Raw genomic sequence first — 24,588 nt, 5'->3', positions numbered from 1 at the left:
CAGGAAACCACTAATGAAATGGCTAGCATCTCTGGACAGACCATTTTCCCTCCATCTATTGCGGTTTCACCAAGAGATGCCCCAAGGTTCATCAGTACAGTTGTAACCCTTAAAAGGTCAAGTAGTTTTGGTAAGCTTAATGTTGATAAAGGGGCATAGATGGGTGACAAATCATAACTGACTTCATTAAACACCGGGAGACAGACTCAAACTTTCCAGCAGAGGTAAGGTGAATCAAAGTTATGCCTTTTATGTGTTTGTTTGGTGGATGTGGGGTGGATGTAGCACTGTTTTTATGAACAACGCTTTAGGTAAACTTCCTGTGACTAACTGTAATTTTCATTTAATTTCTTGAATATGGTTAAATGTGTTACTCTTCAGAGAAGACTCAATTTCACTATATAACCTGCTATTGTGACCAATGTCCTAAATCATGACAGACAGAAATAATCAACGTTTGCAATACTATTTTGATGAATTTTAAAATGACCGACAAACTTTTCAGTGTATTGCAGGTTGAAGAAGGCAGTGACACATTTGTACTCCACTTGGAAACTGCTGAATCACAAGACTATTTCCCCAAGGAGCTCCCCCCCATCACCGCCACCAGTGACTCCATCGCCACCACCCCCAACATCGTCACAGTCATCCTCAAGTTACTTGTTTTCTCCAACCCCGTCCCAGAAAAGAAAGTCACATTCCAATCCGGCCCAATTTGAAATATACCAGCTACTTTATCAGAAGCAGAAGCAAGGGTTTCAAACAGAACAGCATTATATTTGGTGTCATTGCTATTTTTGTTAAGCCGTTATTTTAAATAAATACTGAAAGATTCACTGTTTCACATCTTCTCAGGTCTTCAATGAACAACAATCAAATTGTTAAATCACAAACAGCTGTTTATTGGCACACACTTCACACATTTCAATAGCAATGTAGTTTTGACATGTAAACACAGAAAGATATACTGTGCTTTCCACTAATATGGCACCTGGTAGAATCAGTGGTGTTGGAAGTCTTTCGTTATTTTAAATGTTTTGGAGACCCCTCCTAATGACGGTGTCTTGCCATGGATCGAGTCCTGCCGGTCTTTGAAAACAAGTCATCAAGTTGTGCCTTGTGTTTAGTGCGACCTGTGTTGCTCTTCCAGCAGACAGCTGCCTTGACTCAAGGAAGTTTGTGTTGCCTGCCACATGCCGCCTCCACTCCCCTGGCTGTATGTCGTTGTTTTCAGTGGTGCTTTCTGTGAAGGTGGATGGGATGTATCTGATGTTCCCTGGATTTGATGCATCAGTGTGGGTTAGGAAGTTGTGTAAAGCCACACAGGCTTTCACAATGTGAACAACATTGTGTAGGCTGCAGTCAATTGGTTGGCCAAAGATCCTCCACCGAGATGCAATGATGCCAAAAGGTGTTCTCAATGATCCTTCGGGCACTGCGATGTCTGTAGTTATACACCTGCTGTACTGTTGTGAGGTTGGAACCTGTGGGATGGGATATCTGTGCCTGGCAGGGTGGCTGGTCGTGGCAGCTCCAAAGTCCCATTAATAAGTTTTGACCTATAACCATAAATGCTTTCTTTGAAGACACCTCCGTTGCTTTCACGTCCGTAGGCCCCGACGTCCACCATCGTGAACCGGTAATGTGCATCACATGCAGCCATCAAAACGAGTGAGTGACTCCCTTGATAATTAAAATAGTCACTACCAGCATTTCGGGGGGCTTTGATGGTGACATTTTTCCCTTCGATGGCGCCAAGACACATAGGGAAGTTCCAGAAATCCTGTGCGATGTTGTTCCACTGTGTCTGGGACGGGAAGGGGACGATTGGGGCTGCAGAGTGTCCCAAATGGCCTTGCACACTTCGGGAATGATCTTCGATACAGTGCAGCTGCCCAATCTGTAACTTGCAGCTACACCAACCTGAGAACAGCCAGTAGCTAAATGGCGTAAAGTCACTGCTAACCTTTCCGCCACATTGATCGGAGCTCGGTGTGTCGGATCCGTTCACCGATGCCGCGGGCAAGGAAATCAAATTTGGTGGCGGACATTCGAAAGTACTGATGGTGCTTCTCCTCGTCCATTGTACGCATCTCCTTCACCAACGTAATGAACTCCCAGTCTTTGGTCCTGTTGTCATGAAGCGGCCGCACACACCACTTTCTTGCTTCTTTTTTTTTTTTTTTCTGTGATTGTGCTAGGTACAGCATACAAAGCAGCTCCTCTTCTTTTTGCATGGAAGTCGCCATCTTTTACTGTACACGCCAATCTACTGCGCACGTGTGGAACGTGTCCACCAAGCGGACCCCAGAATGTAGTATGAACAGAAGTGGTCCGCGGGGTCTGCAGCTGTCCGCGTCCGCACCCGAGTAATCCAAGGAGTAATCCTTGCTTTAGCCCTCACTGTCAGGCCAAACAAGAATCAAATCGACGTCAAGTGAAAACAATCAGAAAGACTGGAGTTACGAAGAGACCTCAGCTTTGTTTCGAAACTAACAAAACCAACAGAGTTGGTTTTCATCCTATTGGCCAGGTAAAGTAACATTACTGCAAAGCATGTGAAATATATTGGGATTTTGTGCTTAGTTGGCTCAAGTTAGATAACCTTAGCTGGCCGGCTAAAGCAGTCTGAAACACACTATAGTTGTATGTCTTTCCACATTTCACCAGCTAATGTGACCCATATTACCATCCTGTGTACTACCGGTGTTATGTCAAAGTGTTGATTTAGCCAGCAAGAAAGGAAGCAACAGTACAAAGGAAATGTGGAGCGATTTGTTTATACTAGCCTATAATGATGTAAGGCAGGGAAGCCAGTTAACGTTAGCACGGACCTGTGGCTGTTTGCTTTGTAACATTTAGATTTATTGTGGTTTTACCGATATTCAGGTACACAGCTTCTCCACCTCTCAGTTGCTTTAACTTATGTGACCCATAGAATAATAATGCGACATAACGGCACAGAACACCACTGCAGTGGAAGTACCATTTACTATAGCAAATGTTACTTACTCCAGTCTACCTGTTATAAAGTGTGGCCACAACCTCATAATACCCAGGCTAGCTCACGGTTTCGTTAATATCCAATACATTTAGCTGTGGTGACATTGCAGTTAGTTACTGAAAAGCAGACTTATTAGGCTAAATGCATTCAGTGCAAGTTATCATGCAACGAGCAGGTATTGGTTCAACACGAGAAGCTTGAGAAATACCAAGGGCTCAAAGAGGAGCTAGAAAAGATGGAGAGTAAGAGCAACAGTAGTGCCGGTGGTAATCGGAGCATTGGGGGCTGTGACCCCCATACTGGGAGAGTGGCTACAGCAGATTCCAGGTACAACATCAGAGGTCTCTGTCCAGAAGAGTGCAGTCCTAGGAACAGCTAAGATACTGCGCAGAACCCTCAAACTCCCAGGCCTCTGTTAGAGGACCCCGGCTTAAAGATTGATGAAGATTGAAGATTGAAGATAGATACAGATTTCTCGTGACGTCACATTCCAGGGAAAAAAAAGGACGTTATTTTCCGCTGCCTGCCAACCAATATGCTAGTGATATAGTGTTACATTGAGTTTTACTTTTTGCGTTGCCAAAATGCTGGATGGTTGTTGTGCTTTTGGATTTACTAAATAGAGGAGGAGACAAACCTGGGCTGTTAGGTAAGGGATTCCCCAGAAGGTAAAAGTCAACATTATGGTAGTCAAGCGGTGGCAAGGGACCTGGCGGAAATGTGCCAGCGGATGCTGTCCTCTTTTTTATACGATTCATCTATTCTTCTAGTGATCTTGAGGGACCATGTGCGCTGTCATTCGCTGCGATTTTAAGAATGTTAAAAAGACCAAAATCTTCCACCTATCCACCACGCTGTGGCATTTGTTTGCTTGTCTTGCTTTTGTTTATCTATCCTTCTCCAGCACACTGCATTCAATGTAGTCTGCCGAAGCCTCATCTCCACTGTTTGGGTGGCTGATTTGCAGGCTGATCAACATCCCACCCCTCCTGTGATCCATGTGTGACTGTATGTGTATTCAGAGCCAGTCAGCAATGAACTTTCAAAAGTAATAATACGTTAATGCAAGATAATATAATTGTCTGGGTTAATTAATGCATTAACGCAATAACAATGTGTCAAAGTTGCTCAGCCCTAGTTTTGTTACATATGATACTTGTGTGTGGTTTTGTTTGTAGAACATAATTGTCCGCCCTGTGGAAACAAAAGATAGAACAGTCAGTGATGTGGCCTTGTCCTGTGATGGAGGGATGCATTAGACTGCGATACTCTGAAGGGGAGCTGCATTGGAACCAGTAGTTGTGGGGACACAAATTACTTATCCACGCTACACAGACAACCACATGTTTGGAGTGAAATTTCAGTCCACGCAGCATACGTGTATTGAGGTGAGTACCTGCAGTTATTGTCTGCGAGTTTGATTTTTGGCCTCTGATTCATTAATTGATGAGAAGCTAATTTAAACATAATTAAATGATTATGAAGAAACATAAGATTATATTTATGATTCTGTAGTAAATGTGTTATTAAAAAAATGCAACTAGGTAATTTAATGATGTGTTCTCATACTATATTTTTCCTCAACAGCTGGTAACATTGAAGCAGACATGTCTTCAGGTGTCCATAATGGCACATTGCCATGAAGATAGAGAGAATTGTTGGGACACCAAATAATCAGTTAACTAATTTCACCGGATCTAATCCAGAATTTGGTTCCTTTCGATGACTTGTGCGAGTTATTTCCAATAGTGGTCAACTTGGAAGTGGTGGGTGATGAAGTGGTTGACATTTTAAAACAAAAAAGGACTAATGATCAGGTTAAACTGTTAAGTTATTTATGTTTTATAGTTTTTATGGCCATGGTATTTTATTTCAGCAAATATTTGAATTGCATGCGAAAGACAATGCAAGTTTTTCTATTTTATAATACTATATTTAATATATAGTTATAGTTTTTTCAGTAGATCCTACAGTATTGTGTTTTGAAATATACTGTATGGGCAGTAATACTTAGGCCTAGAATTAAGAATGAAATTAATAGAATGGTTGTTGCAGCTTTGGTAATTTTGCACAAACTGTATTTTGTATCTTGTATTGTCAAGTTTGTATTTCTAAAATGTAAAACTACTATGTTATGCACCAGAATACCAAAGCAAATTCTGAATGTGTTAAACATCTCATTGAGATGTTTGTGTCCCACCCCTAAGTAACGTTTTGTAGATGACTTGTCAAGTGACAATTTAACCCAAACCACAATCTTTTGTCAAATTGAAGTGGTTATGTTGGCTAAATATAACTAAGTGTTTTGTTATTGTCTAACCAAAACTATGACAGTTTCACAACGTTTACCACACGTTAAACATCATGTGACTGCAAGGCACTGACCCCAGTTGAAATACCAGGTTATCTGACAAGCTAGTTTTATTGGAGTTACATACTGTTGCTGTCAGCTGTCATTTCAGTGTGCATCGCTGCGACCCTCCTCCACCCCATTCATCTCATCACCTCCAGCACCCAGGCCTGAACCCACTGCATCCAGTCTCAGCCACTCTCTCATCCCATCACCACCAGTGTCTAGACTCCATCAGTGGATAATCCTAAACTACGCACGACTTAACCACCCCCTTGAAATATGATGAAATCACGAGGGGGTCTATTCACTTTATTGTGCACATGTCAATAGATCATGTTCCCTTTTAATGAAGATTGAAATAAATAGCTATAACTCCAAATGACAACTGTATTATTTAACAGGCAAAAGGCGTGCACCATAAGCATATAATGACTGCATTTTCACAAGACTGCTATTGTCTACAGACTGTAGTGCATTCAGAGGTGGCAAAACTATTTATCCCTTGTTTTCTGGATAGAAGGAATAGGGAGAAAGGGAAAAAACAAAAATATATATATAAAAAATATTTTCAGAAAGTGGCGAAGGAATTACTGATTCTTCTGATACTTTCTTACTAAGCGGTTCAGACAGTTTTTGTGCATTCAGGTCAGCTTGCTTCATGATAAATTCATGAATGAAAATCAACACTTAGAGGAAAATGCTTGAATTCAAAGCGTTTACTCATATTTCCACTCTCCAACCACCCTGTATTCTCCCATTTGTGTGGCTGTAAATGCATACTAATGATTTTTCTGAACAGCCACTGTGTCCTTCAGTCACTGTCTTCATAAAGTTACTAGTCCTTCTGAACTTGATATCTGACCTTACAATATAGATGATGATGTTGCCCCAGCACATGCAAGTAAAAAGCTGTCAGGATAAAAAGCAGCAATATTAAAAATTCAAGATTTAAAACTCTGTTGCCATTTCAACACAGTTAATAGGAATTTGGTTTGATGAGCACACATAAAAACCACCATGGGACATAAAACAAGTGATTAAAAAGAGAAGGTAATAAAAATAAATAATTTAAAACAAGCATTCCTATCAGTACCACAAACCAGCTATGATGTATAACTTTATCCACATATCCTTGCAGTGTTTTATAGACAGGAATAATAACAGCGCATTAGTTATTTAGGAGTTAAGGGCACAAATGGCCTCCGGGTAAGGGCTGTTGTTTTAGTCAAGTCTTTTCAAGAAAGAAGGTAACAAAGATGGTTAGTAGTGTGAGAGAAGTCATGAAGAATCTTGTGTCCCTTTACCCCTATTTAATGGTGTAGATTTCAGCATAGAATTGTGTCCAGTCGTTTCCTGTTTGTCTTTTGAGGATGTGAGGTGAGGATGCCCTTGTAAAGTCTTGTGATATGGAAGAGGAATCTTGTGATATGAGAAAGGAGAATTTCCTGACCATTTGTGACTAGAGGTAGATAGCCCCCTATGGTCCACCTCTACTTATATTGCTTTGAAAACGCTGGGATCAATCCCCAGTTGCCGTTTCATGTATTGTTAGAAATTAGTCAATGTGGTATCAACAATGTGGTATCATCTGCAAACCTTTTATCTTTTTGTTCTTTAGGCCTCTGTGTAAAGTCACAGTGCAACGGTGCAGACAAAAACACATCCCTGTAGGTCGCCAGCATTATTAACCAGAGACTACATGAACTTGTTAACTCTGATCCCCTTCTTCCACTCCCTTGCTTCCCTCTTACTGACACTCTCTGGGGTATTACATAATTTAATAATTACAGTAATCCACACGAATGCTGTAGGCGCAGTAGGATTATTGTCAATTTTCAGAAAAATCTGAAATCATCAATATTTATATAAATGATGCATTGAATGCACCCACCCTTAAAAAAGGGGCAATATGTAGTTTTCAGCAGCCACTATCAGTGCGGTTTTAAGATTGCAACCAGGTGTTTGCTTGTATGCGTGCTTGAACTTACAAGTGAGCATAATCCGAAATACAACCGCTTTCATACAGAGATCTCATTATAAACGTGGAAAACCTGGCATGCCAACTGTAGCTTTTCACACAGACTTATTCATGCTTCGTTTCTAGCAAATGTCCCAACTGCAAGCCGGCATATTGGCACAATACTCCCAAAAAAAAATAAAAACAAAATGCATTGTGACGGCAGCTATAGACAGGTAGACAACTTCACACCACATTTGGAAACTCAGGTAAACTCCCACTGCAATGTTACAGTAAAAGTTTTGTCAGGTGCAGGTTGAACTAATCCATGCTTGTTACATGATAACTTTACATTTACTACATTTAGCTGATGTGATGCATCGTCGTTAGCTTGCGTGCCGCTTTTCAGTAACTGACATTACTATCTGTATCTTTAACCGGAGGCTCACCAATGTGAGCACAGCTATTGGATGTTAATGAAAAGGTTAGTGAGCTGGACTGAAAATTATGATTGTTTGTATATTGTGTGGGTCACCTTAGTTACAGCTACTGATGTGGAGAAGCTGTGTACAGTATCAGTAAAACTTCAATCTAAATTGAATGTTACTAATTCTTCTTCTACATTTAATTTAGTCTCTCGCAACATTAAGAAGACCAGTAATCAAGATCAGTACAAATATGTTTCTAGTCAAACCATGTTTCCATCTAATTGTCATGCAAATTTTGAGCAGACTCTTGAAATGTGGCAAAAAAAAGAAAAGAAAAATTTACACAAAATATGTATAAATATAAAATGTGTTTCTATCAGCTGGTTTGGAGCAAATAAACCAGGCTACGGCATGCATAGTTACGTCAATAGTTTCACATGGCTGTTATAAACAAGATGTACAGGTTCTAAACAGAAAGACAATCAGTTGCATGGACCTGAGGGCCAATGATCTTAGAAAAATGTAGAGGGGTCCTCAGGAATGTGTTTCAAGTGGCCAAGTTGCTACCAGCCATGTCTCCGCCTGTTATGGGAATATCCAGCAAGACGCCGATAGCAGAAACAGCTGATCAGACGTGAGTTAAAAGTTCACTACGTCAGGCAAAAGGGTTTCGCGGAACGCAGACAAAAATTAAACACAACTAGCACCCCAAAATGCTAAAATAATTCAAATACACTCACATACCAGACGTCATGACAGGGGGGCCATGACAAGCATATGTAAATACTAATATATAATAATAAACTTTATTTATATAGCACCCACAGTTACACAGTGCTTTACAATAAAACACAGCATATATTAACAACAAAAACAGAGTAGAATGTGTGTTTCTTTGTTCTGCGGAGTCAACTACACAATCCCAACTATGAAAAATATAACAAAAAAACACAAAAGACAGAGCAGAAAAAGGAGGAACAAAAGGTGAGATGCTAAACTGGGGGATATCCAGTTCTAGGAAGTGACCGGAGTAGACGTGCAATTGCAAACATAATAGCTTACATTTCAAAATAAAGGTTCACTTTAAGTCACACAATGAATGAATTAATCTATGGACCCCAGTGGTCCCTATAATGCTGATTCTGGATAACTTCAAGAGCGACCATGCAAAGTCAAAATTTTCTGTACTATGTGAATCTTCCACCTGTACCACCTCAATAACTGTGTCAGCATCAATAACAAGCTCATGTTGTTCTTCATATAAATGCAGACAATGCACACACTGTTAAAAAAAAAAAAAAAACAGAAAATAACTACCTTGTAAAAGTATGGTAATATTCCATAATGACAATACAGTTTGTAACTTTCATTTTACAAAACATATTGTGTAATTTTGGGGCTTTTAATGTTTATTGAAGAACATATACACCTGTAAAAATTAAACTACCTATAAATATAGTTGGAAACTGCTATAATACAAATAATTACACTTAAAATTTGCAGTAGAGTGCAGCTATTAGTTAAGTTTTATTATATAATTTTACATAAAAATCTTGTAAATGTAATTAATGTTTAATCTAAAAAAAATCATACAACACCCGCAAACACTACATTTTCCATTAAAAAACATCAAAATACTGTTCTGAAACTGGTAATCAGCTTTAAGGATTGTGTTCATTGGAATTTTTGACCATTCTTGTAGAATCTTTGAGGTCAGGCTCAGATGTTGTACAAGAATGTCTGGCTCGCAGTCTCCGCGCTAATTCATCCCAAAAGGTGTTCAACCAAACTCGCTCATCCATGTCTTTATGGACCTTGCTTTGTGCACTGGTGCGCAGTCATGTTGGAACAGGAAGGGGTCATCCCCAAACTGTTTCCACAAAGTTGGGAGCATGAAATTGTCCAAAATGTCCTGGTATGCTGAAGCATTAACAGCTCCTTTCACTGGAACTAAGGGGCCAAGCCCTGAAAAACAATCCCACACCATTATCCCCCCTCCACCAAACTTTACAACTGGCACAATGCAGTAAGGCAAGCACTGTTCACCTGGCAACCGCCAAACCCAGATCCATTGGATTGCCAGACAGAGAAGCGTGATTTGTAACTCCAATGAATGAATGGAATGAGTTTCTGTTGTTATAATACCATTAACAGTTGACATTTCAAATATGGACTTACTGCACAGGTGGCAACCTATCACAGTACCATGCTTCCATTCACAATTCACTGAGCTCCTGAGAGCGACCCATTCTTTCACAAATGTTTGTAGAAGCAGTCTGCATGCTTAGTATCTGCCCGTGGTCAGGGAACTGATTGGAACACCTGAATTCAGTGATTCCGAGGGGTGTCCCAATACATTTGGCAATATAGTGTATATTATTATATCACACAGCCCTATTTATTAATTATATTGTAAATCAAACACTTTCAAGCTTTTTGGATGTAAGAAACGGCAAGCAAGTGGAGATCTGCCTTTTGCTTATCGCTCACACTTGATGGAAGAGCTGGAGTGGGAGGGGGAGTGATTATCTGCTCTGTCATTTTTGCAGCAAGGCAGCCACCTGACTTGAATTTGTCCCTAATTCTGTGGAGAGTGCTATGGGGCTATGAGCTACCTTGAGAAGCAAAATGGTTTCTTAAGGTCATCCTGAGTTTTTGTCGCGCAAAGTCAGCCGAATCTGAAAATGTACTTTTGGCTTGCATACCAAAAACTTGCGAAGAAATGGATTTATTAGGATTGCCAAGAAAAACTTGCATATATTTTCTTTGTTGTTGTTTGAATAGGTATTATTCAAACCATTTTAAGAAGATGAGTTTGAATTCACATTTAACTTCAGGTAAATTCTCTGCTTGAGTTGAGATTGTATCACGTTCCCACTTGTCTTTCTACTTTCACATATTTGCATCTATTTTGTATACCAACTTAATGTAGAAATTGTGGACTTTCCTAACTCAGGTGCACACAGTTGTGAACTAGAGGACAGAAAAGGAACATGGATGCACAGCAGAGGGAAACAACACAGTAACATTTACCAGATACAAAAACTGACTTTACAAAGTTTTAAAATGTCATGTTGAAACCAGAAAATGATGAAGTCTTTGGATTGTGCATGAAGTTCACTCATGTAAAACCACCATTGTGGATGTACCATTATCCCCTCTTTGCCTTTCATGTCTCTCTCTACAGTCCAATGCAAAATGCCGGCATTTCAGGAAATACTTTCCAGTTACTTTACATTCATGTTCCACTTTAATCTTGTTCGGTTGCCCCGGCCTTTCTGTGTGTTCTCCCCGTGTCTGCGTGGGTTCTCTCCGGGTGCTCCGGCTTCGTCCCACCATCCAAAGGCATGCAGACTAGGTTGATCGGTGACCCTTAATTGTCCTTAGGTGTGAGTGGTTGTCTGGCTATATGTCTGTCTGTGATGGACTTTCGCCCGATGTCGGCTGGGATTGGCTCCAGCCCCCCGCGACCCTGTACGCAGGATAAGCGGTTGACGATGGATGGATGGAGTTCTGAAAATGTCATCAATAAGGTAAATAAAAACTAAACTACTCTAGTTTCACAATTTGTTACACTGAAATGTTTGGCTTGTGTGGCTTATTTGTTGTGAGCATGGAATGAAAAGTATTAGATGTGGGTATTTGTATTGTGGTGGTAATTTAAAAGGTCTGAGTTTCCTCAAATTAAGTGAATTTAAGGAAGCCTGAAACTATCACAAATAACCCTAGTACAAGAGAACTCAAAAGGATTTTCCTGTCTAAGATAAATGGACATATATTACCCTAATGTAAAATGTGAACATGTGGTAATTTTTAAGAAAAAAACTGATTTAAATATGTTGGTTTACGGTATTGATAATACACCTATAGCTAAGAGTCTTCAATCGAAGTATCTGTAAATTTTTAATTACAAACCCATAATTTTACAGGAAGTTTACATTTATTCATCATTTCGTCATTTAGCAAAAAATTAAGTATTACCTTTCTTTAATTTTACCACTTTTGGGCAATTATTAATATTTTAATCTAACTTGTAATCTAAGCATTATGAAAAGTGAACATCTGTGAAATTACAGTAATCATGGCTGTTTTCAATGATCAAAACTGTGTTGACAGTTTAACAATGTTTGTAGACATTATACACTGATCAAAATAACATTTATTCAATGTTTTTATTTTCCAAATAGCCATAATTTAAGGAGATATGTGTCAATTAACAAGCAAATCTACGTCAAATTACAGTATGTTGAAGTATTTAAAAAATACAGGAATAATCTGTGAAATAAAAAGGAATATAACTGTAAAATTACAGTTTTTTTTACATTGCAGATTAATGTAAAGAGGGCACACACTCTTCTCTTGCGCTTATCAAAAGTTATTCCAGGAAACACAAAAAAATCTTAACTGTAGTGGAAATAGGTGGGGCAGGTCGAGGTGAAATGAGTACACTAGAAAGGTAGATTACTACATTTTGTCACATTACTCCTAGAATGTATAGGATGTCACAGAGTGAGTATCCAAGGGTGGAGTTTCCCTTAAAATTTATTTGGCCCTGAGATGTTGGCTCTGCTCCCTGACATGAGAGAGAAGGAGTGACATTTAATTTCACATTTTTGTCCAGCATGGAGGTGTTTTAAATTAAATCACTGACACTATTAAAAGCACTAGTGTGTAATAGCTGATTTAGTGTGCATTTTGAGCAAAATATCCAGGTTCATGTGTGAGGAACATGACAAGCAGTTCTGCAGAGCTACTGACATATTTGGATGTTAATTGGCCATCCTTGCCAAGGCAGAGTCAGCCATTGTTAAAACTGACCTTTGGAGAAAGCCTGCATTCATAGATTCTGGCTGAAAAGTGTTGGTTCAGAAGAGTTTTATTCTGATCATTATAGTTATGGCTGATCTGGGACTAAGGCATGTTTTCTTCGTTAGTGACATCTTGTTTTTGAAATTCTACTGTATCCATCTACCTTACTGTATCACTATGGGGCTTAATGTAGCTTCAGATGGCTGCTGCTTCAAATTCTGTCTGAAATATCATGGTAGTACATTTCTAGTTGCTTTGTGAATGTTTTTGTGCTTTAAGGACATCTTTATACACTTCTTTGGTTCAGTCCGTGGAGTGTGTGTGTGTGTGTGTGTTTATCATGTTTTTCATGCTTTTAGCTTGTATTGTTTTTGTATTATTGTCTCGTGGGTATTATTGCACTTTGTAACTTGTTTTTGAAAAGTGCTCTACAAATAAAGATTATTATTATTATTATTATTATTACATGTGTGTGTGTGTGTGTGTGTGTGTGTATATGTCTAGTGTCACAATCCCGTGTCATCTAGTGAAGTGATGACTGGTAAATTCTAAGATAAGGCCTTGGATAAAAATAAGAAGAAATTGTATTGAATTGGCGTCTAAGAAGCGAGATTTCTTTTTTGCTCAAACATGTTGCCTTTAATGTGTACTTACAGTCCCCTCCAAGAGTATTGGACCGGTAAGGACAAATTCCTTTGTTTTTGTTGTTCACTGAAGACATTTGGGTTTAAGATCAAAGGATGAGACAAGAGTTCAGAATTTCAGCTCTCATTTCGTGGTATTCACATCTAGATTTGTTAAACAACTCAGGACACACCACCCTTTGTTTGAACCCACCCATTTTTCAAGTGAGCAAAATATTATAAAGACTGCATTTCCTGTTAAAAAAGGATAAACCAACATGAAGACCAGAGAGCTGTCTCTGGGAGAAAAGCAAGCCATTGTCAAGCTGAGAAAAGAAGGAAAATTGACCAGAGCCATTGGACAAACATTGGGCAGAGCAAGCAAACAATTTGGAACATCCTGAAAAAGAAATAAACTACTGGTGTACTGAGCAACAGACGTCCAACAGGTCGCCCAAGGAAAACGACAGTAGTTGATGACAGAAATATGGTGAGAGCTGTGAAGAAAACCCCCAAAAACATCAGGAAGTGACATCACCAACGACCTCCACAGTGCAGGGTGAAGGCATCACAATCCACTGTTGGAAGAAGACTCAGAGAGCAGAAACATAGAGGTCACACCACAAGATGCAAACCACTCATCAGCAGGAAGAATCGGAAGAATTCAGATTGAAATTTGCAAAGTACAGAGGTGAGCCGCAAAAGTTCTGGACCACAACTTTTGGACTGATGAGACCAAGATTAATATCTACTAAAGTGATGGAAAGGCCAAAGTGTGGAGAAAGAAAGGAACTGCTTATGATCCGAAGCATACAAGCTCATCTGTGTAGCATGGTGTGACGGCCCCTGTGTGAGGCATCAGTCTGTGGGAGTGATACCTCACCACTGTTAACCATCTTTGTTCTGTTGAGGTGATTGCTGATTGGGTGCACCTTGAACCTGTGAGCCAGGGGAGATAAAGCTCCACTTGGTCAAACTACTTTCTGTTTAGTTCACTCTTTTGTTAAATAAATCACTTTTTGATCCTTTATGCTGCCTCGTTCCCTCTTTTGTCATGACCCTTGAGCCAGGTTGTGACAATGGTGGAGGTAATGTCATGGCTTGGGCGGGCAGCAGAATGAATTCAGAAGTGGACAGAAACATTTTGTCTGCCAATTTACGGAGAAATTTAAACTAATCGGGAGGAAGTTTATCATGCAGCAGGACAATGGCCCAAAGCACACTGCCAACAAAACAAAGGACTTCATCAGTGGAAAAAGTGGAAGGTTTTAGACTGGCCAAGTCAGTCACCTGACCTTAACTTAATAGAGCATGCATTTCACCTCCTTAAGAGGAGACTGAAGGGAGAAACACAAGGAAACAAATGAGAAGTGAAAGAAGCTGCGGTAAAAGCCTGGAATAGCATCACAAAAGAATGCAACAGTTTGGTGACGTCGATGGGTCGCAGGCTTGAGGCAGTTATTGCAAGCAAGGGTTCTGCCACCAAATATTAAATGTTATTTTCTTTAAGATTATTTGTTCCACTACTTTTGCTCACCTAAGAATGCTGTGGTCTAATACAAACGGTGATATGTCCTGAGTTGTTTAACATCTATATGAATACCAGGAAATAAAAGCTGAAATCCTGAACTCGTCTCATACTCATCTTTTGATCTTACAGTTTTTCTTCAATGTTTACAGGCAATTTTGAAAACCGTTTTTTTAATATAATGACAGTTATCCAAACACCACACTCAATTTGCAGAATTCCTAGATGGTTTGCAAAATGACACACTTCGGTCAAAACATACACATTTGTGAAAATGCTATTAGTTTTCATTCAACCACAGTCCTCAATGATCAGACACTATTGCAGCCAGTTTCACACTGCTGTGACAAATGAAACACATTTGCAAAAAAAAAGTGGAAAACCCACAACATTCTTCATGATTAGTTTGAGATATAGGGAGAATGTACACAAATAGGCCTACTGTAAACTTACCAAGCACTGTACAACACTGATGCTGCAGACTGAACATTTCAAGTATTTATTTCCATACTTACAGTATCTCTTACCATAATCAGTTACAGTAATCAACCAACAATGAAACAAATAAAAATTACAGCATTAAGTACATACACTTTGACTCTGAAAAAAAAGTACTGTAAAAGAAACGGTCATAGGGCCGCGGGTCGTATACCTTCCACCGCCATGCTGAAAAAACCTCTTCTATTGGATGCAGGAAGGGGGAGTATGGGGGAAGGTATAAGACTTCAAGTTCAGGGTGCTCATGGAACCAATTCTGGACCAGAACAGCTCGATGGAATGAGACATTGTCCCAAATGACAATGTACCGCATCTGGTCCACTTGGTTTAATGCTGTGACAATCTCGTGCAATCTGTCAAGAAATGCAAGTATTAGATTTGCATTATAGTGTCCCAGATTTGCATGGTGGTGGAGGACCCCATTTTGTGTAATAGCAGCGCAAAGGGTGATGTTACCCCCTCGCTGCCCTGGCACATTGGTGATTGCCCTGTGTCCAATTACACTTCTCCCTCCTTCTTTTTTTCGGAAGGTTAAATCCAGCCTCATCCACATATATAAATTCATGTTGAATTTCTGCAGCATCCATTTGCAAGAAACTCTGAAACACAGTAAAAGACAATAGGATGCTATTCAATATCTATTGCACAGTATTTTTTTGTGCCAGAACATTGTGAGCAGTGCACAATACCACACCATAATAAGATGAACAATACATACCTCCATATACTCATTGCGCAGATGTTTCACTCTCTCTGAATTTCTGTCAAATGCTACCCGATACAGTTGCTTCATGTATATGTGATTTTTTCTTGAGGATTCGACCAAATGTTGACAGAGAGACTCGTTGGATGTTATTGAAAATATGGTCATCCTTGATGATATTGGCTTGGATTTCTCGCAGCCTGATACAATTATTGGTCAAAACCATGTTCACAATGGCGGCATCTTGTGCACGAGTGAACATAGGGCCCCTTCCACCTTGGTGTCCTCGACCCTCAATCCTATGTAAAAAAAATACACATGCAGCCTACTGTCAAATGTTACAGTAAACAATATTGCTAAGTACAGCAAGCTTCAGTTTCAGTGTACTGTGTGGTTAGCTTACCTGTTTTCTCGATGAAATGTCCGAATTACTGACGCAACAGTATTTTTGATGAGATTTGGTTGAACCCTTTGTCCAGCTTCCATCAGTGTAAACAATCGTAAAAAACTGTAAACCCAAAGTTCTTCAGTGAACAACAAAAACTAAGGAATTTCCAATACTTTTGGATCTGGTAAAGAAAAATGGATCTCTTCACTGAAAAGCCCATTCTCAGTGTTTCTGCGCCAGTGTTTTCAAGTTTCCATATCACCCATGTGCAAGTTGCATAGTGGATCCAGTCGGGCAAATCACCACCATTCATCTAATATGGGATGGGCTTGACACAATGATTGACAGAGCGTCAACGGTCCAGATTTGAAGTCACATTTTCTCGCTCTGATTGGTTGTGGAACACAACACACCAGGCTCACAAAATTCAGATCAATCTGTCAAACTAGCCAGTGCTGATCAAATATGAATCGAGAATATGTCACTTTTTTGCCTTCCTCAAATATTTTCAGAAACTAATTTTAGTGTACTGTTTAGCTGTAATTTAAGAAAGTTAGTGACCAGGCTTCGGAGTTTTTTTTTCTGCTTAAAAAAAATGGACCAATGGTGCGTTCCATTCACCTTGGAAGTCGGAAGTCAGAGCTGGGAATGACGTCACACCCGAGTTCACGGCGTTCCAGTTACAAGTCGGAAAACCTCGCTCGGCCAGCCATCGTTTACAACTAGCCAGGTTAGCCATTGTTATGCCGGTTGATGAAAAAAAAAAAAACATTGTGCGGTATTTACTCATACTAAACACTGCAGCAACACCTCAACAGATAGCAGTTGGAGAGCACTTTGTGTACGAAAATTTCTATGAGAGACAAGTACACAGAAGTGCTAATAAACAGTATAAACTACAGCTTCCTGAATGTCACAAGATTTTTGCTTCTCTTTGCCTGACTGTGATTTTTGTTTCTGCCTGTCAGGGACCAAGTAGCTCCGATGCTTGCTTCAAACTCAAAGTCCTTTAAATGAACCGCTGTTTTGGAGATTGTATTGTTACATCAAACAAATTACGTCTGAAGCAAACATACTGGTTCACTCAGACTGCTTTAATAGCTTTAAATCTAGAAGGACTTAAAACGGAAGCCAAACCATTGAGAAACTGTGGGTGGAGAGTGGATTGAGCCGTTTCAGTGTTGTCGTGCTAAGGTTTGTCCCTTCATATTTCTGCTTTCAAATATTTACATATTTAGTGAATGATATCCAGCCCTACAGTAAAATGCACTGTATTAATACATTTGTTCTAACATCTGCACAACATTTAGTTGCATAGATCCTTAAAAAGATTGTTTTTACAGGTTTGGTGCTTGGTGTGCTATCAGCAGTTGTGAGTACACCCCTCACATTTTTGTAAATATTTGATAATATATTTTCATGTGACAACACTTAAGACACTTTGGAATAATGTAAAGTAGTGAGTGTGCAGCTTGTATAGCATAAATTTACTGTCCCCCCAAAATAACACATCAGACAGCCATTAATGTCTAAACCGCTGTCAACAAAAGTGAGTACACCCCTAAGTGAAAATGTTCAAATTGGGCCCAATTAGTCATTTTACCTCCCCGTTGTCATGTGACTCGTTAGTGTTACAAGGTCTCAGGTGTGAATGGGGAGCAGGTGTGTTAAATTTGCTCTCACACTCCCTCATACTGCTCACTGGAAGTTCAATATGGCACCTCATGACAAAGAACTCTCTGAGGATCTGAAAAAAAAATGGTTGCTCTAATTAAAGATGGCCTAGACTATAAGGAGATTGCCAAGACCATGAAACAGAGCTGCAGCACAGTGGCCAAGACCAACAGGACAGGTTCCACTCAGAACAGGCCTCGCCGTGGTCGACCAAAGAAGTTGAGTGCACGTGCTCACCGTCATATCCAGATGTTGTCTTTGGGAAATAGACGTATGAGTGCTGCCAGCATTGCAGCAGAGGGTGGGGCCTGTCAGTTCTCAGACCATACGCCGCACACTGCATCAAATTGGTCGTCCCAGAAGGAAGCCTCTTCTAAAGATGATGCACAAGAAAGCCCGCAAACAGTTTGCTGAAGATATGCTGACTAAGGACATGGATTACTGGAACTGTTTTAATGTCCTGTGGTCTGATGAGACCAAGAGGAACTTTTTTGGTTCAGATGATGTCAATAGTGTCTTTTGTGAGAAACTGTATATGTAATAATATTGTGTCTTCCATGCCGTGGCATTCTAGGGCTAAGCATGAGCAGTCTGGGGGGTCTATGGAAAACTCCAACTTTCAGGGTAAATCATTTATGGAATACTTTTCTGCTGTTATGAATAAACCTTACTTCAAGTTTAACATTTACATTCTGTCCAGTGGGCTGCAAATAATAAGAGCTTGATTAATTCTCAGGTAGTGAACCACATTTGAGTCTGAACCATCCCTTAGTTATGCTGCTATAGGCCTAGACTGCCGGGGGATTTCCCATGAAGCACTGAGCTCCTCTCTCCTTCTTTCTCTTCTTTCTATTTCTCGTCCCTCTCCTCTCTCCTCCTATCATTTCCTGCAGGTGTTTCTGGCTCTGGAGCTGTGGAGTCTGGATCTGTGGCTCACCTGCTGCCCCCGTGTTCCTGCTCGCCCTCTTTCTACTACAATTATTGTTACTAGTGATATTGTTATTATAATCATTAACATTACGATTATTCATTAACACTACTTTATCTTTATCTGTACCACTATTCATTCAGTCTATAGCAACCACTCTCTCTCTCTGTGAATGGCGGAGTGACAGGAGCGTGCAGTTGCAGCGTGTGGTGCAGTGAGTGAATAACATGTCTACATGTTTATTTCTCTTTTCTGTGTTTCATATAGTTCCTGATAAAAGTATCTGCCCGTTGTTCAGGTGTTTTTTGGTTTTGCGGGCCTAGTCGGGCAGCATGCCCGTTGTGGAAGTTGGTGCGTGTGTGAGTTTGAGAGCCTGACACTTGCTATCAAACTCGTGCCGGCTGTACAGTGCTCGGTAGAGGAGGCCAGTTTAGCGGTTTGAGAGGTGGTGGGCAGCGGTACCGTGAAGTCTGCCTCCCGCATGATGATACGAACCATCAACACATACTGTGTTCCTGCTCGAAAACCAGATCATCAGATATACTGGTATAATAAACTGGCCAAAAGGAGGAGATAGAGGCTACTGACATCAAGACGAGAAAGCTCCTCACAATGTATATATGTATGTAGTCATAGTGTACAGGAACATCTGCCGTGAGTATGGGCTGGAAGTCCCAAGGTCAAAATGGAAGACACCTCCTAAGGTAGTTGAGAATGAGCTAAGATCCTGTGTGACTTCAAGATCCAGACTGACAAACTGGTGATGGCTAACCAGCCAGAGATCGTGTTGATCGACAAACAGCAGAAGAAGGCTGCAGTGATGGATGTGGCAATCCCAAGAGACAGCAACATCAAGAAGAAGGAACACGAGAAGCTTGAGAAATACCAAGTCTGAAGGAGCAACAGTGGTTCCAGTGGTAATCAGAGCACTGGGGACTGTGACCCCCAAACTGGGAGAGTGGCTACAGGAGATTCCAGGTAAAACATCAGAGGTCTCTGTCCAGAAGAGTGCAGTCCTAGGAACAGCTAAGATACTGCGCAGAACCCTCAAACTCCCAGGCCTCTAGTAGAGGACCCGATCTTGAGGATGACACATACCACCCTGCAAGGGGTGAGAGGGGGATTTTATTTTTATTTTATTTTATTTATTTATTTTTTGTGTACCCCAGCATAACACAGTTGTCCTGTTGCCACTCCTTTGTTATCTTGGCTGTGTGCTTAGGGTCATTGCCCTGTTGGAAGATGAACCTTCGCCCCAGTATGAGGTCCAAAGCATTCTGGAGCAGGTGGCCAGGTAACTGTGGGACCTTTATATATAGACGTGTGTGCCTTTCCAGATAAAACTGAATTTACCAAAGGTGGAGATGGATGGTGGAAACAGGATGCACCTGAGCTCAATTTTGAGTGCTTTATGCTTTTAAATTTTGTTCAATAAATTTGCAAATATTTCAAACAAACTTTCTCTTTCATATTGTCATTATGGGGTATTATTTGTAGAATTTTGAAGAAATAATGAATTTCATCCATTTTTGAATAAGGCTGGAAACTAACAAAACAGATGCACTGTATCTCCAATAATAATGCATACCATAGCGTCTCTAAAACACTATGAAGAAAATCAATCAGTAGTGAACAACATGATTTAGGAATCTGCCCAAAGCTCAAAAACAAATTAAAATACTACAGAATGCTCAGAATTATATAGGAAATGAGTTCCTTTTCTTGGGCTTTTATTTTTTAATTAAACACTAATAATAATAACAAAAACAATAATAATAATAATAATAGAAAAGACAACATTAATACTAATGATGAAAATGAAAACAATAACAGTAATAAATGTATTAAGGCAAAATAAACCCATACACATTTGGTGGGACTATTCAATTAAATTTTATTTATATAGCGATAATTCATAACAAGTTATCTCATTGCACTTTTCATATAGAGCAGGTGTAGACTGTACTCTTTGTTATTTTATTTACAGAGAACTACACCACCATGAGCATGAACTCCCTTTTAGGAGGTAGAGAAACCTTTCAAAGAACTGTGATTCGGGTTCGGCGGCCATCTGCCTCGGCCAGTTGGGGATAACGGAGGGTGGGAGGGAAAGAAAGAGTGCAAGAAGGGAAGGGGGTTAATAGTCAAGTCTAATGAGATGATGAAGGGGGTCCAAATTGGCCCCAAAAGTTTGAGGTTTCGTACTGGAATGTTATTTGTTCCATGGATATTTGTTCTTTGAGGAGGCTTAACCATCGCATGATTTTGTTGTGTTTCTAGTTTTCCACTTCAGGAGGATAGTTTTCTTGGCCATAGTTAAGGCAATGAGAATAGGTTTTGAATTTTTGATTGGTGGGTTTATTGTTGAGAGGTCTCCATGACGGCAGAGAATTAGAGATTGTGAATCCAATCTTCTATATCTTGTGCTCTGTGGGTTACCTAGTATTGTATTAGTTGTAAGTATTCTTAGTCATTGTGAAGGTTTTCCTGCAGATTTGGGTCCAAAATTCGGTATCAGGAGTGAATCATATGTCTTTGGATATTGTTGAGTCTACATTTAGAAGATTTGGAGAGGGTTTTCTTTGGTTGGTTATATTTATTTCTTCTACTAGTGGGGATGGGGTAACTTGTTAAATAATATATCGATTTTAGAACGGTTAATTGGGGGTTTGGAAGGTGTTGTTCTTTCCTGATGTCGTACTTCTGGACTAAATGTTGGAAAGTAATCAAGTTCTTATTCTGAAAAAGGTGGTGTAGATGTGTAATACTGCTTTGTTTCCACATGTGGAAGATAAGTGGTGTTTTGTTGAGGAGGAAGTCAGGGTTGTGCCATATTGGATTGTATTATTTGAAGATGTTGTTGATTTTGCTTGTGTTTCTTACTTATAAACTAATAACCTTATTCATGTTTTTAGCTCAATCTGCACTTTAAATCAATTTATTGCTTCTTCATATATAATCATTCAGCTTATATTTTTAGCACATGGATGTTAAAAAAACACATGACAGCAAAGAGCGAGTCAGGTTTTTGAACAGTTTCTACATACTGCTGTTTCAGACAAGTGTGCCAAGTCATACCAGCTGCCTGACAGTGATTTATCATTAAAGTCACTGTCAAGTGACCTCACAGTGTTCATTTCTAAGCCTATTCTGAAAACCTCTCTTCTCATAACATGCTCTGAGATTATTTTCTACACCAAACTCAGTGAGTATGAAGTTCAGGAATGATGCAAGTAATGTGATGTTATAGTCTAACCGATTCAAAGATATTTTCTGTGAAAAGATGGGAAGCGTATGGCTGGAGATGCACTCAGACTTCTTTAAGCTTAAAGGTTTTGTGAATTTGCACAGCAGCAGACTGACACTCTCCATGGGTATCACAGACAAGGCAAGTTTATTTGTATAGCACATTTCAACAACAAGGTAATTCAAAGTGCTTTACATAAAACATAAAAGCAACAGGAAAATATAAAAAAGTTTAAAAGCAACATAGGGAAATTGTAAAAATACACATTAAAATATAATAAGTTACAGTGCAGTGTACAATCAGGGTTAAAAAAGTTAAATGGAAAATAAAAACAGGCTGAGGGGTTGAGCAAATAACTGAGTTACAATTATTTTGAAAAGAGAATAAACAGAGAAGTACACTTAATCTACTCTCTCTAGCTAGTCTGTACTCGGGTCCATAGTAATCTTTGGGTCCACTGAAACTTACCTGCGCGTTTACAGGTGGACAGAGGTTCCTGCAAATCACTCAGGCGCGAGATTTAAGACCACTTCCTTCACTCTGTTCAATCTCACTCTCATTATCTTTTCACTCAATTACCTACTCATTTCTCACCGTGTAAATATTAATTAAAAGCAATGGTAAAAAGCTAAACACAAAGAAAAAGAAAACAATGCAGTAAAAGTTACAGTGCAGTGTAAGTTATCTACTAGTTAAAGGCAGTGGTAAAAAGAAAAATCTTAAATATTTAATTAAAAGCAATGGTAAAAAGAAAAATCTTCAGTCTTAATTTAAAAGAACTGACTGTTTCAGCAGACCTGCAGTTATCTGGGAGTTTTTCCAGATATACGGAGCATAATAACTGAACGCTGCTTCTCCTCGTTTAGTTTTGACTCTGGGGACAGAAAGCAGACCTGATCCCAGATGACCTGAGAGGTCTGGATGGTTCATAACGAAGCAGAAGATCAGAAATGTATTTTGGCCCTAAACCATTTAGTGCTTTATAAACTAACTTTGATTTTGAAATTAATTCTTTGACATACAGGAAGCCAATGTAAAGACCTCAGAGCTGGAGCGATGTGATCCACCTTTTTGGTCTTAGTGAGGACTCGAGCAGCAGCGTTCTGAATCAGCTGCAGCTGTCTGATGGATTTCTTAGGGAGCCTGTAAGGACACCGTTACAGTAGTCGAGTCGACTGAAGATAATGCATGGATAAGTTTTTCCAGGTCCTGCTGAGACATAAGTCCTTTAATCCTTGATATATTCTTCAGGTGATAGTAGGCTGACTTTGTAATTGTCTTAATGTGGCTCCTCAAATTCAGGTCTGAGTCCATGACTACACCAAGATTGAGACAGTTCATTATCGCTTTACACAGTAGGATCATACGTGATAGATAATAGATCTGCATTCCATGTCTGCAGTCCAATCACACTTTGAACTTTCAGTTCTGTTGTGAAACAATTGACTCAGTTTAAGGTACTGTTCAAATAAAGGATTGAGCAAGGATTTATGAATAAACCAATTAATAATAAGAGTGGTGATGTCACAGATCCTGCCAGTAGTTTCACTTCACTCCACCGATTTTACACATCAAAGTCTGTTTAATACCATGATTGCAAATTTGCAACACATTGTAGAAAGTCCTTTTGTGGCTCCAGTGGGAGCAGCACAAAATCTAATTAATTTGCCTTAAGTGATGCTACATGACTGAGCATTGGGGATGAAACAAAAAAATCTGGGGGGGTGCAGTAAATGAGCTTACCACTTGCTCCTCATTTCTGCTTGAGGCTAGTATAACCGACCCAAGGTTGTACTGCACAGTCCTGACTCGAACTTCTGACCTCGGGTATAGGAGTGGACGCGCTAACAAGGAGACTAAAACCCATGGGCGCTAGCACATCTCTTAAGGTGTCAGGGAGTGGGGTTTACTCACCTCACAACCCAGCTGGCTACTGTTACACTGGCCCCCTAAACCTCACCCCCATGTGGGTCACAGCAACAATGTAACCGGTGTTGTGCCAAATTCTGCATGCCTGCCGAGAATTGCATGCACCTCGCGCGTGGTAACGCTTATTCATGTTGAAAAGAGCGATGCGAATCTCAGCAGGTAGCCTACGTCATCTGTTTTGCCGAATTATGCATCCACCTCTTAAAGTCCTTTTCAGACACTTTGTTGTGCACACTGATCAAAAGCGGTTATCATAACATATTTTAGCTGAATCTCAAGGAATGGTACTTTTACTAAGTATAATAAATTATTAACGACTCTCATTTATCACCATTAATGAACCCCACAAACATTATTATAGCATTTAAAAGCAGTATTTGGAGGTGCATGCAATTCTCAGCAGGCATGCAAAACTCGGCATAACACCGGCCCGAGGTTGTACTGCATAGTCTGACTCGAACTTTCGACCTTGGGTATAGGAGGCAGAAGTGCTAACAGGGAGGCTAAAACCATCTGTCC

Source organism: Micropterus salmoides, unplaced genomic scaffold, assembly GCF_014851395.1.
Source record: "Micropterus salmoides isolate LMB-PRFRI ecotype aquatic unplaced genomic scaffold, ASM1485139v1 Ms_hic_scaffold_12, whole genome shotgun sequence".
NCBI lineage: Eukaryota > Metazoa > Chordata > Actinopteri > Centrarchiformes > Centrarchidae > Micropterus > Micropterus salmoides.
Note: the sequence above shows the minus strand (reverse complement) of the source record.